This window comes from Mobula hypostoma, chromosome 12 (assembly GCF_963921235.1).
Source record: "Mobula hypostoma chromosome 12, sMobHyp1.1, whole genome shotgun sequence".
NCBI lineage: Eukaryota > Metazoa > Chordata > Chondrichthyes > Myliobatiformes > Myliobatidae > Mobula > Mobula hypostoma.
The window spans coordinates 70,706,987-70,722,976 of record NC_086108.1 but is presented as its reverse complement, the minus strand read 5'-3'; positions in this window follow the sequence as shown (position 1 = coordinate 70,722,976).

Here is a 15,990-nt window from a genome sequence, read left to right as displayed (position 1 = left end):
AGACTAGGATTCAGGGCCTGGGCTACGGCTTGGGCTGGAAGCACGGGACCCGGACTAGGAACTCGGAACTCCGGGACCGGAGTCTGGACAAGGACCTGGAACCTAGGTCTTGACTCGGAATTGGAACCCAGGTCTAGGCTAGGGCTCGGGACGTGGACTGGACGAGGAACCTCCAGGGCAGGACGAGGTTCGGCTCGGCTCTTGGACTCGGCTTGGTTAGGCTCTTGGGTACGGGGCCGGGACTCCTCCTTGGAGCGCGGGACCGGGACCCTTTCTAGGACGCAGGGTCAGGACCCTTTCTAGGATGCAGGGCCGGGATGACTGCCGAGGATTCGATTGGGGACGATCCAGCACAGGACGAGGAATCTCCAGCACCAGGCTGGGCGAGGACCCGAAGCTCAGACGTGGACAGGGCTGCAGCACGGCACTTGGACTTGGTCTTGGAACACAGGGATACAGATCCTTGGACTTGAGCACAGGAACAGAAAACACAGAGCCGGGACCCCTCCTTGGGGAGCACAGGACGTAGGGCCAGGACTCATACACAGAACACAGACACTAAACACGGGGGCACAAAGAGACAGTTCCAAACTTAACGATAAATAGTTCCTACTCTTGGTGTGGCAAGGCTCCGGTCGGTTGAACTTGATGGGGATACTAACGAGGTTGCAGGCAGAGGATCAGAAGTAAGCAGAAGGGAAGGGAACAGTTCAGCAGGGAATCCTTGGTTTGAGAGGTATTTACCTCCAGCCCAAAACGAGAATCAGGTGCCTCAATTAAGGCACCCAATGGAACAAGGGAAAACAGAAAACCCAGAATAAGGAATTGACTAACCCGACCGTGAACTGGAATGCAGATTTCATGAACCGGACCTTGACAGTTCTAAAAGGACGCCCTTCTATTTTGAGGCTGTGTCCTCTAGTCTTAGACTCACCCACTATAGGAAACATCCTCTCCACATTCACTCTGCAAAGCCTTTCACCATTCAATGGGTTTCAATGAGGTCACCTCTCCTTCTTCTGAATTCCAGTGAATACAGGCCCAGAGCCATCAAACGCTCTTCATTTGACAAGCCATTCAATCCTGGAATCATTTTCGTGAACCTTCTTTGAACTCTCTCCAGTTTCAGCAATCCTTTCCAAGATAAGGGGCCCAAACCTGCTCTTAAAACTCCAAGCGAGTCCTCACCAGTGCTTCATAAAGTTTCAACATTATACCTTTGCTTTTTTATTCTAGCCCTCTTGAAATAAATGCAAACATTACATTTGCCTTCCTCGCCACAGACTCAACCAGCAAAATAACATTTAAGGAATCCTGAACAAGGACTGCAAAGTCCTTTTGCACCTCAGTTTTTTTGTATTTTCTCTCCATTTAGAAATAGTCAATCCTTTCATTTTTCTACCAAAGAGCATGGCCATACCCTTCCCAACACTATATTCCATCTGCCATTTCTTTGCCCATTATCCTAACCTGTCCAAGTCCATCTGTAGCTTCTCTACTTCCTCAAAACTACCTGCTCCTCCACCTGTCTTCATACCATCTGCAACCTTTGTAACAAAGCCATCAATCCATCATCCAAATCATTGACATACAATGTAAAAAGAATCAGTCCCAAAACACACTCCTGTGGAACACCACTAGTCACCAACAGCCAACCAGAAAAGGCTCCCTTCATTCCCACTCTTTGCCTCCTGCCAATCAGCTTCTGCTTTATCCATGCTAGAATCTTTACTGTAACTTGTTAAGCAGCCTCATGTGTGGCACGTTGTCAAAGGCCTTCTGAAAATCCAAATGCACAACATCAAGCGATTCTCTCTTGTCTAACCTGCTTGTTATTTCTTCAAAGATTTCCAACAGATTTGTCAGGCAAGATTTTCCCTTGAGGAAACCTTGCTGACTATGACCTATTTTATCAGCTGCCTCCAAGTATCTTCAGACCTCATCCTTAATAATTGACTCCAACATCTTCCCAACCACTGAGGTCAGACTAACTGGCCTATAGTTTCCTTTTTCTGCACCTCTCCCTTCTTGAAGAGTGGAGTGATAATTGCAATTTTCTAGTCCTCCAGAACTATTCCAGAAAAAAAAGTGATCTTGAAGCTCATTACTAATGCTTCCACAATTGCTTCAGCCACTACTTTCAGAACCGTGGGGTGTACACCATCTACTCCAGCTGACTTATCTAGTTTCAGACCTTTCAGTTCCTCAAGTAACCTCTGGCTAGTTATGGTAATTTCACACACTTCATGCCCCCAACACCTGGAATTTCCATTATACAGCCGGTGCTTTCCACAGTGAAGACTGATGCAAGATACTTATTCAGTTGGACCACCAGTTTATTGTCCCCAGTCGCTACCTCTCCAGCAGTCTGATATCCACCCTCACCTCTCTTTTACACCTTATGTATCTGAAGAAATTTTTGGTATCCTCTTTAATATTATTGGCTATCTTACTTTGTATTCCATCTTTACATTCTTAATGACTTTTTAGTTGCCTTCTGGTGGTTATGAAAAGCTTCCTGATCCACTAACTTCCCACTAATTTTTGCTCTATTATATGCCCTCTCTTTGGCTTTTATGTTGGCTTTGACTTCTCTTGTTAGCCACTGTTGTCTCATCTTTCCTTTAGAATACTTCTTCCGCAATGGGATGTATATATCCCATGCCTTCCAAATTGCTTCCAGAAATTCCAGCCATGGCTACTCTGCTGTCATCCCTGCCAGTGGTTTTTTCCCCAATCAATTCTGGCTTCCTCCTCTCTCATGCCACTGTAATATTGATACATCTGACTTTTGCTTCTCTTTCTCATATTTCAGGATGAATTCAGTCATATCATGATCACTTGCCCCTTAGGGTTCGTTTACCTTAAGGTCTCTAATCAATTCTGGTTCATTGCACAACACCCAGTCCAGAATAGTTGATCCCCTAGTGGGCTCAACCATGAGCTGCTCTAAAAAGCCATCTCTTAGGCACTCTAGAAATTCCCCTTCCTGTAATCCAGCATCAACATGATTTTCCAATCTACCTGCATTTTGAAGAACCCCCTGACAATTGTAACTTTGTCCTTTTGGAATGCATTTTCTATCTTCCATTGTTATTTGTAGGCCACATCCTTACTACTGTTTGTATACAACTCCCATCAGGGTCTTTTTACCCTTGCAGTTCCTTAGCTCTATCCACAATGATTCAACACCTTCCAACCCTGTCACCTCTTTTTAATAATTTTATTTCGGTTTTTACAACAGAGCAACTTCCTGCCTTCCTGCCTATTTTCAATACAATGTGTATCGTTGGACATTGAGTTCCCAGCTATAATCTTTCAGCAATGATTCAGTGATGTCTACAACATCATTCCTGCCTATCTGCAATCTGCAAATTCATCTACCTTATTCCATACACTGCTCAAATTCAGATACAACACCTTCAGTCCTGTATTCACCCAGTTCAATTTTGATGCACCATGCTCAACCTTTTGATTCCTAACTTTGTCTGAGTTCTTACCAACATCTGCCTCCACAATCTCTCCACTAACTGTTTTTGGACTCTGATTCCCAATCCCCTGTAACTCTAGTTTAAACCCCACAGTGAAGCATTAACAAACCTTCCCGCTAGGATATTAGTCTCCCTCCAGTTCAGGTGCAAACCGTCCCTCCTGTACAGGTCCCATCTTCCTTGGAAGAGAGCCCAATGATCCAAAAATCTTATGTCCTCCCTCCTACACCAACTCCTCAGCCACATATTAAACTGTATAATCTTCCTAGTTCTGGCCTCACTAGCACATGGTACAGGTAGCAATCCTGAGATCACAACCATGGAGGTCCTGCCCTTTAGGTTAGCATGTAACTGCCTAAACTCCCTGTGCAGAACCTCATTGCACATCTTACCCATGTCATGGACCACGACTTCTGGCTGTTCACCCTCCCACTTTAGAATGCTGAGGGCTCGATCTGTGATATCCTGGACCCTGGCATGCAGGAAGCAACCTATCATCTGGGAATTTCATTTTCACCCACACAACCTCCTGTCCATTCCTCTAACTAGTGAATCCTCTATCACCATAGTGTGCCTTTTCTTCCTCCTTCCTTTCTGAGTCAAAGAGGCAGACTTCGTGCTGGAGACCCAACCATTGTAACTTTCCTCTGTTAGGTCCTCTCCCCACCCCCCAACAGTATCCGGGGACATGCCTGTAGTTGAGGGGTTGATGGCCACAGGAGTACTCTTCACTGGCTCTTTAACTCCATTCTCCTTCCTGACTGTCACTCATTTTCCTGTGTCCTGCAGCTTGGATGTAAGTACCCTCTATATGTCTTATCTATCACCCCTTCAGCCTCCCAGATGATCCAGAGTTCATCCAGTTCCAGCTCCAGCTCCTAAACGCGGTTTGTTAGAAGCTGCAGCTGGATGCAATTCTCGCAGTTGTAGTGGTCAGGGCTACTGGAGGTCTCCCTGCCTTCCCACATCCCACAAGAGGAGCATTCAATTATCCTGCCTGGCATTATGTGGCTGTTGATATGAACCTAGGATGGTCTGTTGTTTTCCTGGTACCAGGATCAAGGATGTAATAGAACAGTCACAAGGTGTTCGAAACAGTCAAAGATTGTGGCTCACATTGCTACCAAAACTATAGAAAGGATGAGGTCCTGCAATATTTAGGGAGACAGTGTGGAAGATTAAAGAACAGAATATCCAAGGCTGTAATTCCTGGAACATTCTGGTGAATATAGGAACTAAAAGATAGATCAGTGAATACATTGCCGAAGATACGGTGGAAGAAAAAGGGCTTTGGATTTCTGGATCACTGGGACTGTTTCAAGTCAAGACAAGTTTATTCCTAGGCATCTTAGTACTTGTCTTGTAACATGCTTGTATGTATAACAAGCATAGCACTGCCACTTAGCCATATACGGTCTAAGGTCTTCACTATTTCTGAGATTTAGAAGCTTTGTTATTTGCATTGAGTTGAAATTCAAAGTAAACTGAACTCCAATATTATGTCATTTTATCTTAAGGTATTCATAACTGGCTGCCATCTAGGTGAAGGAATTGATTAAATATAGATTGTTTATTACCACCTACAGTTTTATACCAGCATTTCTATCTGAAAATTACAATAATTAGTAATGTGCAATGCCTTGAATATTATTGTCAAAATCACCAGGAAAGAAATCTCACTGTAAATTGTTTGCGGATTTGCATTGACAGCAGTATTATTACTTTTGTCATGCAGTGTAAAATAGAGTAGTAAAAACAGTTAACCTGTCAGTCAAGAAATTGAGAAAGAACAGGAAGAGGGCCATGATATCTGGAAGGATATCAAATACTTCTCAACAATGTGCAAGAATTAACAATCAACTACAAATTCACGGCTGTTATTATCACAGCAGTGTATATTCTGCCGCATGCTGACATTGACCTCGCTCTCAAGGAACTGTACGAGACCATTTACACACTGGATACTGCACACCCAGAGGCTGCCTTCGTCGTCGTCGGTGACTATGGTCTCTCTGAAGTTTTGACAACATATCAGGTGAGCACAAAGGGAGAGAGCATGCTCGACCGCTGCTACTCTCCCTTCCGCAATGCTGACAAAGCACTCCTCCATCTTACTGCTGCCAAGGTACAGACAGAAGCTGAAACAAGAGGCAGCCATAATTAAACCGTCCACTGTTGGTCTGACCAATCCGTCTCCATGCTATAGGACTGTTTTGATGACGTCAACTGGAATGTCTTCCACGATGAGGATATCTCCGAGTTCACAGAACGGGTCATGAGCTTCATCCGGAAGTGCATCAAGGGTCCTAAACCCCTTCCTTTACTCTGTATACCCATGACTGAATCGCCACTCACAGCTCTAATCTGCTAATTCAATTTGACGACAATACTACACTGATTGGCCTAATCTCAAATAATAATGAGGTAGCCTACAGCAAAGAAGTCATCAACCTGACACAGTGGTGTCAAGAAAACAACCTCTCCCTCAGTGTTGCAAAAACAAAGGAGCAGGTTGTGGATTACAGGAGGAATGGAGAAAGGCTAGCCCCTATTGACATCAATGGATCTGGGGTTGCAAGGGTGAGCAGCTTTAAATTCCTCGGCATAAACATCACCGAAAATTTCACGTGGTCTGTACATAACGGCTGTGTTGTGAAAAAGGCACAACAGTGCCTCTTTCACATCAGACAGTTGAAGAAGTTTGGTATGGGCCCCGCAAATCTTAAGAACTTTCTACAAGGGCACAATTGAGAGCATCCTTACTAGCTGAATCACTGCGAGGTATGGGAACTGTACTTCCCTCAATCGCAGGACTCTGCAGAGAGTGGTGTGGACAGCCAGCACCTCTGTAGATGTGAACTTCCCACTATTCAGGACATTTACAAAGACAGGTGTGTAAATAGGGCCCGAAGGATCATTGGGGACCCGAGTCACCCCAATCACAAACTGTTCCAGCTGCTACCATCTGGGAAATGGTACCACAATTTAAAAGCCAGGACCAGCAAGTTCTGAGACAGCTTCTTCCACCAAGCCATCAGACTGGTTAATTCATGCTGATACAATTATATTTCAATGTTATACCGACTGTCCTGCTGTACATACTCTTTATTATAAATTACTATAAATTGCACATTGCACATTTAGACAGATGTAATGTAAAGATTTTTACTCCTCATGTATATGAAAGATATAAGTAATAAAATCAATTCAATTCAAATGCACATGATTTTGGTCGCTGTGTTGTAAGGATAATCTTTTCCCACTTCACTGAAGATAAAGCACTGAATAGTTTAAGGTTTATTAAGATAACTGAATGTCTCTATACTCTGCCATGCAGTTTTTCTGAGCTCTTCTTTATACATAATTCTACACACGCAATCACACAACACTGAAATCGGCCCTTCAGCCCTACAGGCCCGTGAGAGCAATACTCTCGCCTATTGTCCATATCCTAAAGCTTTCTTATCAGTAAGGTATTCTACTTTTCACATGGAGACAGCTCTTCATTGTTTTATTAAGTTCTTTGGAGTAACACAATAGAATTTCATGACATAAAAGTAAAGGGATTTATATCAAACATCTTATTCATTCTTACTCAAAACTGTTTACGTGGATTTAAAACTTTATACTTCGGTAATTAAGACACAGAGTAACATAATGCAAAACACAGTAAAACTGTTAAAACCCAACCTGACCCCATGATACAAAATTTAAAAATAGTGACAAACGCTGCATAAACACAAGAAATTCTGCAGATGCCGGAAATCCAAAGCAACACACACAAAGTGCTGGAGAAACTCAGCACGTCAGGCAGCATCTATAGAAATGAACAGTCAACGTTTTGGGCTGAGAACCTTCTTCAAGTTACATGAGATTACCAAAGGTATGACATTAAATACAACAAATTCTACTCCGATAGGACTTATGTATTTTGTGCAATACCTAGATTTAACACTTCCTGATATCTCTTCTGGTGGCCATCTTTCTTTCTGGTTCCTTAGCAAGCAAGCATTTAACAAAGAATACATTACTTATTTCTTAACAGGATGACAGCTAAATCACCATTAAGAATATTCTTTCCTGTGCATGAAACTCTTCATCCTTGGAATTCTCTTGCCCCTACGTTCCTCCCACCCTCTTCCGGGTTCCACCCTTTCAATCCCTACACATCCTTTCCTGCTCTTACAGCCTGATACTTGCCACTTCTTCCCAACACCAAGTACCTTCCCCCATTTTTCTCCTCTGGCCCTCTGTTCTCCATCCATTGCACCTTCCCTCCCCACCACCTGACATCAATCCTAACTCTCCAGATGTACTGACAGATCTCCACACGCCCTCCCCCGCCACCCATCAGCCTCTTCCACCCCTCCATGCCATTTCTGAGTGTTGATCTTTAGCAGCGGGATGGGGAACGCTGGTGGCATCAGCCTCGCGCAGTATTCCAGCCTGCACAGTGAAGCCTGTTTCCGGATATGCTCCTCTTCCCATTCCCTGAGACTCGATCTGCTGTTGACTCACTGATAAAAATCTCAGCATGTGGAATAGGGGCAGAAATGTGTCCGGGGTTCAACTTCTAAACTGCTGACAGACTTAAACTTTTCTCTACCAAGCGTGCTTGTTGAACTCCAAACATTCCTTCATCGGACAAACAGGATGGCCATGGTACAATTTAAAAGAAAGGCCGTGTCGCATCCGTGGACTCTGCCACGGAGTCTGGCCACCCTTGCAGGCGGGCAGCTGAAAGCAGTTGGCATTCACGCTTGTGAGAGTGCACATTCCAGCCCATTAGGGTTTCCTTATGGCTGTATTTAACTCCCCTCCTTTCGTTTCAGTCTTGTATCTTGACTGAAGCACGACAACAGCAGTGTTCACTGCTGACCTTAGCCCACGTTCTGGGGAGGAAGACTAACATTCAGATTGATCCTGTAAAGGAGCGGTATTAATTTAGTATTAAGTTACTGCTTCCGAACCATAGTGTCAGCTTTGATTTTTTGTTCAAGTGTTTTAATTTATGACCCTGTTGGCCTAGTGATTATTATTTTAATTTTGTTCTGGATAGTTCTAATTAAAATTCAGTGAACTGCTCATTCCACTTGGTGTCTCTCCCTCTGCACCGGGGCCATCACCAAACATCACGTCAGCAAGACTCGGCCATCAAAATGCACCCAGCAGACAGAGAAGAGCTGACCGTGACCCTGAAATTCGTTGGTCAGGCAGGAGGAAACTTAAAGTCAGTGGAGTCTGGATTGGTGGAAATGTCTCTTGGTGTGACAATTGCTTTCAGAGCAGGAAGAAATGGTGATGGTTCAGCAGCTCTCCACAGACAAGCAGAATCAGGCGGCAGCCATTCCTGGCCTCGCTGCCTCTAATCAGCAGCTTCCTGCCAGGACAATCCCACTCCCAGCATCAGCATCACCCACATCCTTCTCTATAGCAGTCTCATCAACCTCAGCCACTAACGTCCCGGCACCCTTGGCAGCTTCCAGACCTGAACTGAGCATTCCTTCTCCAGTCAGATATTCTGCTGACCCCAAACTTATTACCCAGTGTGAGTTGACTTTCCATGTCCAGCCAGATCAGTTCACTTAAACTGGCATATGTGGTTAATCTCTAGATGGGCCATCACCGAGCCTGTTCAAAGCTCTATGAGAACAAGGTTCCTTGGCAGCCCATTCTTTCCAGCAATTTGTAGTCAACACAAGAGACTGTTGGATCTTGCAGTACAGGGTCAGGAGGCTGCCCGCTGACTCCTGGCCCTGTGGACACTGAGGAACTATGCATTTACGTTCTGCACTCCTGCAGTTGGACAGCGTGGAACAAGAGATTTTGGTAGCCATCTATGTCTCAAGATGTCCACAACCTTGTCTCTGTCTGTCCCACTTGTGGCCAAAGCAAAACATCACATCAGTGCCCTGCTGGTCTGTTCTACCTGCTGCATGTGCCTCACTGCCCCTGGTTCCACTTCTCAATGGATTTTATTATTGGTCTGTGAAAATGACATCGGTATGAATTTTGGATTGTAAGTAAAAAGGACTCTGAGAGAGAGAGGGCGGGGAGCACAACTGGAGCCAGGCTCTGTGATGTAGGCAGGAATACTATAGTGTGCTGATCTACCTGAGACCGATGCCATCAACAGAGCCCAAGCCCTTGCTGAGGGAAGACTACTCAGAAAGTGCATGGAGGGGTGGAAAAGATTGTGGAAGTGGTGAGCAAGGGAGAGTTACTGTTGAGGTCAGGTGGACCATAGGAAGGAAATGGGGAAGGAACTTGGAATAAGGGAGGTATGGGGATGGTGTGCAAGGGTGGCAAGTATCTCGTTGCAAGAGAGTGGAATGGATGTGTAGGGATTGAAGTCTGTGATCCTGAAGGAGGGTGTGAGGAAGATAGGGACAAGGAGACTCTGAAGATGAAGAATTTCAGGGACAGGAAAGAACTGGGAGAAATAAAGATGAGAAGGGTTTCCATTTTTAGAATTTAATTGCTCTCATAAGATTTGCACTGTTACAAATACACCTATTCACCAAAAAAGCTACAGTCTTAATAATTTTTCTTTGTTTTGTTTTTCCTTTGAGCATGGATGTTTTTTCAGTGTAGCATTCATTTGATAAATAAATAGCAAAGATTCCTCCACTTTGATCTCCCTGCCTTTGTGAAATTCCTTCTTCCCTGTCCTTCTGAAGCCATGAGGAAGTTTAAACATTATGGTGACATTGAAGTAGAGGGGTTAATTACAATTATCTCTAACAATTCACATCCTGCTTTCCCAGTCTCATCAGTGACAGTAGCTCACATGAATAAAATCAGATAATATGAGTTGTATGGAAAGGCTGAATAGGTTAGGATTTTCTTCCCTGGAGTGCTGGAGAATGAGAGGAGATTTGATAGAGAAACACAAAATTATGAAGGATATAGATAGGGTAAATTCAAGCAGGCTTTTTTCATGGAGGTTGGGTGGGACTAGAACTAGAGGTTAAGGGTGAAAGGTGAAATGTTTAAGGGGACCATGAGGGGGAGCTTCACTCAGAGGGTGGTGAGATTGTGAAGCGAGCTGCCAGCGGAAGTGGTGAATAAAGGTTCAATTTCAACATTTATGGGTATTTTGAATAACTGCATGGAAGGGAAAGGTGTGGAGGGCTATAGTCCATGTGCAAGTCAATGAGACTAGGCAGAATAATAACTTGGCATGGACTAGATGGGCCAAAGGACCTATTTCTGTACCATAGTGCTCTATGACTCTATCAGAGAATCTACCAGAGATTATCTATGGTTACTATGATTTCATAGATTACTTAACCATGGTATATACTTACTGCATTTTTAATTGATTGTAATCATTAAGCTTTCTGGATCGCAATAACAAATCCATTTTATGTTTTCATTTCTCTTAACATGATATGCTGGTTTTACAGACACATCCCATTGTGGCTCTCAACATTAGAAATTTTCCCCACACATTTGGCTGTATGACATTTTCTTATGAGGATGAGGTTCTGAAATGGCAGGTAAGGCTATTGCTGAATCTGTAGTTGGAGCAGAAGGCAATTGATGGGATAATGTGCTTCTTCCACTGTGTTCAGAGGTCTTCAATGAAGAGACTCAATATTCTCAATACAGTGCTGTCATGGACAATCCTTCTCAATTCTGAGTGGTTGTGGATCAGGAATTCTTTGAAGGGGGCTTTGCAAACATCCTTTAATCCCTTCCTCTGTTCTCCTAGTAATTTCTTAACACGAGAATAGAGATTTTGATTTGGCCCAGGTATGAAAATTACAGGGCCCACCAAGGAAGGCAGTTGTGAGCAATCTGAGCTTCAGTGCCTAGGAATACCTCATAAAGGGATCAGAAGTGGAGAGAGTGAGCAGTTTCCTGGGGTCAAGGTCTCTGAGGATCTAACCTGGTCCCAACATATCAATGCAGCTGTAAAGAAGGCAAGTCAGCAGCCATATTTCATTAGGAGTTTGAGAAGATTTGGTTTATCACCTAATATACTAGAGAACTTCTACCAGATGTACCATGGAGAGCATTCTGATAGGCTGCACCAATGTCTGAAATAGAGGGGGCGGGGTGGAAATCATTGCACAGGATCAAAACATTGAATTGAATTGCCTTTTTTTCTTACATCCTTCACATACCTGTACATGAGAAGTAAAAATCTTTACATTGCGTCTCCGTCTAAATGTACAATGTGCGATCATAATCATTTATATTAAATAGAACAGTCAATGTAACATAGAAATACACTCAAATCAGTGTGAGTTAATCAGCCTGATGGGGTGGTGGAAGAAGCTGTCCTGGAGCCCGCTGGTCCTGGCTTTTATGCTGCGGTACTGCTTCCCGGATGGTAGAAGCTGAAATAGATTGTGGTTGGGGTGACTCAGGTCCCCAAAGATCCTTTGGGCCCTTTTTTCACACCTGTCTCTGTAAATGTCCTGGATCATGGGAAGTTCACAACTACAGACACGCTGGGCTGTCTGCACCACTCTCTGCAGAATCCTGTGATTAAGGGAGGTACAGTTCCCACACCAGGCAGTGATACAGCCAATCAGGATGCTCTCAATTGTGTCCTTGTAGAAAGTTCTTAGGATTTAGGGGCCCATACCAAACTTCTTCATCCATCTAAGGTGAAAGAGGCGCTGTTGTGCCTTTTTCACCATACAGCAGGTGTGTACAGACCACGTTAGATCCTCAGTGATGTGGATGCTAATGAACTTAAAGCTGTTCACCCTCCCAACCCCAGATCCATTGATGTCAATAGGGGTTAGCCTGTCTCCATTCCTCCTGTAATCCACAACCAGCTCCTTTGTTTTTGCAACATTGAGGGACCGGTTGTTTTCTTGACACCACTGTGTCAGGGGTGATTTCTTTCCTGTAGGCCACCTCATTATTGTTTGAGATTAGGCCAATCAATATAGTGTTGTTGGTAAATTTAATTAGCAGATTAGAGCTGTGGGTGGCAACACAGTCATGGGTATACAGGGAGTAAAGGAGGGGACTTAGTACACAGTCCTAAGGGGCTCCTGTGTTGAGAGTCAGAGGGGTGAAGGTGAGGGAGCCCACACTTACCACCTGCCAGTGATCTGACAGGAAGTCCAGAATTCATCTGCACAAGGCGGGGTCAAGGCCAAGGTCTCTGAGCTTCCTGTCGAGCCTGGAACCGTAATGTGGTCTTTACAGACCAGGCCATGACACTGATAGCTTTGTGCAGATCGTAGCTGCTTTTTTTTTGGAGCTCCAGCTGATTGCCACAGCGTAAGCTCTATGTCGCACAGTAAGTGCTGCTCGCACGGAACTATTAATCCAGGGTTTCTGGTTCGGGAAGACCCTGACCGACATCTGGGGGACAACATCATCGCTGCACTTCCAGATGAAGCATGTTATTCCATCCGTGAACTCAGAGAGTTCATCGTGGAAGACATTCCAGTCAATGTCATCAAAGCAGTCCTGTAGCATGGAGGCTGAACGGTCGGACCAACAGTGGACGGTTTTAACTATGTCCACCTCTTGTTTCAGCTTCTGCCTGTACGTCGGCAAAAGCAGGATTGAAGAGTGATCTGGTTTTCCTAAAGCTGAGCGAAGGAGAGCAATCCCTTCTGCAGTGTAACAGTGGCCAAGAAGCGACAGAAAGTCATAAAAATGAATCAGCTCCATCTTGAGTACTGGCCTCGTAGTATCCAAGAAACCTTCAAGGAGATGTGCCTCAGAAAGGCAGCGTCCATTATTAAGGACCCTCAGCACCTAGGACATGCCCTTTTCTCACTGTTACCATCAGGTAGGGGGTACAGAAGCCTGAAGGAACACACTCTGCGATTCAGGAACAGCTTCTTCCCCTTTGCCATCCAATTTCTAAATGGACATTAAACCCGTGAACACCACCTCACTTTTTTATTATTTCTATTTTTGCACTATTTTCAATTTAACTATATACACACTATATAGTTAACTATATAACCATATACATACACACACACTTACTGTAATTGACTTACTTTTTTCTATATTACCATGTATTACATTGTACTGCTGCCACTAAGTTAAAACATTTCTCGACATATTCTGGTGATATTAAACCTGATTCTGATGTTGGCCGAGGAGAAGTCACTGATAATAAATTAATTATTCTACCAGTGGACTTGGAGGAAGTCACTGACTCAGCATTAATATATTGCACCAATGGTTTGAGGTGCTTGCTGTGAGTAATCGAGGGCAATTTAAGGACAGATGACTCCCAAGGTATGGATAATGGTCCATATTTTCCAGGATTTTATAGTGGACTTTTATTTTCAGAGCTGGCTGTGTTGGAAGTAGGAGCAGGTAGGTACAGGACTTCCATTACAGATGTTTAGAGTAAGGCTCATTTTCACACAGACTTCAGTATCTGAGTTAATGACACTTGGACCCTCAATTTCTGCCTCTACAAATATCACTACATACAGCATCTATAAATATCACTGCATACAGCAGCTTAGTGAATGAGAATTGAGTGAATTGAGGAAGAGGGTGTGAGAGATGGGAGGGGGAGAGGGAAGTTGAAATGAAGAGGGGGAGAGGGGGGAGAAGGATATGGGGAGATGGGGGGAGAGGGGGGGAGAGGGGGAGGGGGGGAGAGGGACCTATATCAGACTTATTGACTACAATTTTGCCTTCAATACTATTATTCCAATCAAACTCATCGGCAAACTCTGGACCCCGGGAGTCAATGCCTCCCTCTGCAAATGGATCCCTGACTTTCTGACCAACAGACCAGAATTAGTAAGAATAGGCAGCAACACCTCTGCCACAATTATTCTAATCACTGGTGCTCCACAAGATTGCGTCCTCAGTCCCCTGCTCTACTCCCTGTACACTCATGACTGTGTGGTCAGATGTCACTCTAACACCATCTACAAGTTTGCCAATGATACCAGCATCATAGCCAACCTCTCCAATAATGATGAATCAGAGTACAGAAAGGAGATAGAGAGCTTGGTGACATAACAGCAATTTTTGGCTCATTGTCAACAAAACAATATAGCTGATCATTAACTTCAGGAAGGTGACAGTGCACATGCTCCTACCTATTGTACATCAATGGTGCTGAGGTTGAGAGGATTGAAGCTTCAAGTTCCTAAGCGTGAACATCAGCATGAACTTGCTCTGCTCCAACCACGTTGATTTTACGCCAAGCTGTCTCCAATGACTTTAGTTCCTTAGACAGCTAAAGAAATGTGGCATGTCCCCATCAATTCTGACCAATTTTTATTGCTGCCTCATAGGAAGCATTCTGTCTGGACACAAAATGGTTTGGTTTGCCAACTGCTCTGCACATGGTCTCAAGAAGCTGCAGAGAGTTGTGGACACAAGTCAAGAAATCAGCCTCCCCTCTATGGACTCTGTCTGTACTTCCCATTGTCTCAGTGAAACAACCAGTATAATCAAAGATCCCACCTACCCCAGACATTTGCTCTTCTCTCTCCTCTTAAGCAGAAGATACAAAAGCTGAAGGCATGTATCACCGGGCTCCAAGGACAGTTTCTATTCCACTTCTATATGACTCTTGAATGTACCTCATGCAGGAGAGAATGGACACTTCACATCACAATCTACATCCTTATGATCTTGCCCTTTATCATTTACCTACACTGCACTTCTTTGGCAACTTTTATACTTAATTCTCATTGTTATTGTTTTAACGTATTCTAGCTCAATGCATTATGTAATGATTTGATCTGTATAATCAGTATGTTATATATATTGCATACCAGCTTTTCACTGTAGTTTGGTACATATGACAATAATAAACCATTACCAGTACAAAGACCAATTTAAACTTTTGTATCTAATTAATTTCTATTGATCTGTCTCAGAATTAAGACAGCATTAACAGTGTTAAGAGACTGAACAGACATCAAGGTTAAAATTTCAAAGTAAATTTATTACCAAAGTACATATATGTCACCATGTACAAACCTGAGATTAATTTTCCTGTAGGCATTCATAGAAAATCAAGGAACACAATAGAACAAATGAAAAACTGCACACAAACAAATGCAAACAAAAGACAATATGCAAAAGACAACAAATTGTGCAAATGCAAAAATGGAAAGAAATGAAATAATAATAAATAAATAAACAAATAACATTGAGGACATGAGATGTAGTGTCCTTGAAAGTTAATCCATAAATTGTGGAATCAGCTCAGTGTTGAGGAGAGTGAAGTAATCCACTCTTGTTCTGGACAGATCATCAATGGTAATAATAATTCTTGAACCTGGTGTTGTGGGATCCAAGGCTCTTGTGCTACCTTCCTGATGGCAGCAGTGGGATGAGAGCACAGCCTGGATGGTGGGGGTCCTTAATGATGGCTGCTGCTTTCCTGCGATAACACTCCGTATAAATGTGCTCAGTCGTAGGGAGGGTTTTACCTGTGATGTGCTGGATCGTATCCACTACTTTTTGTAGGCGTTTCCATTCAGAAGCATTGGTGTTGCCATACCAGGCCATGATGCAACCAGTCACCAGA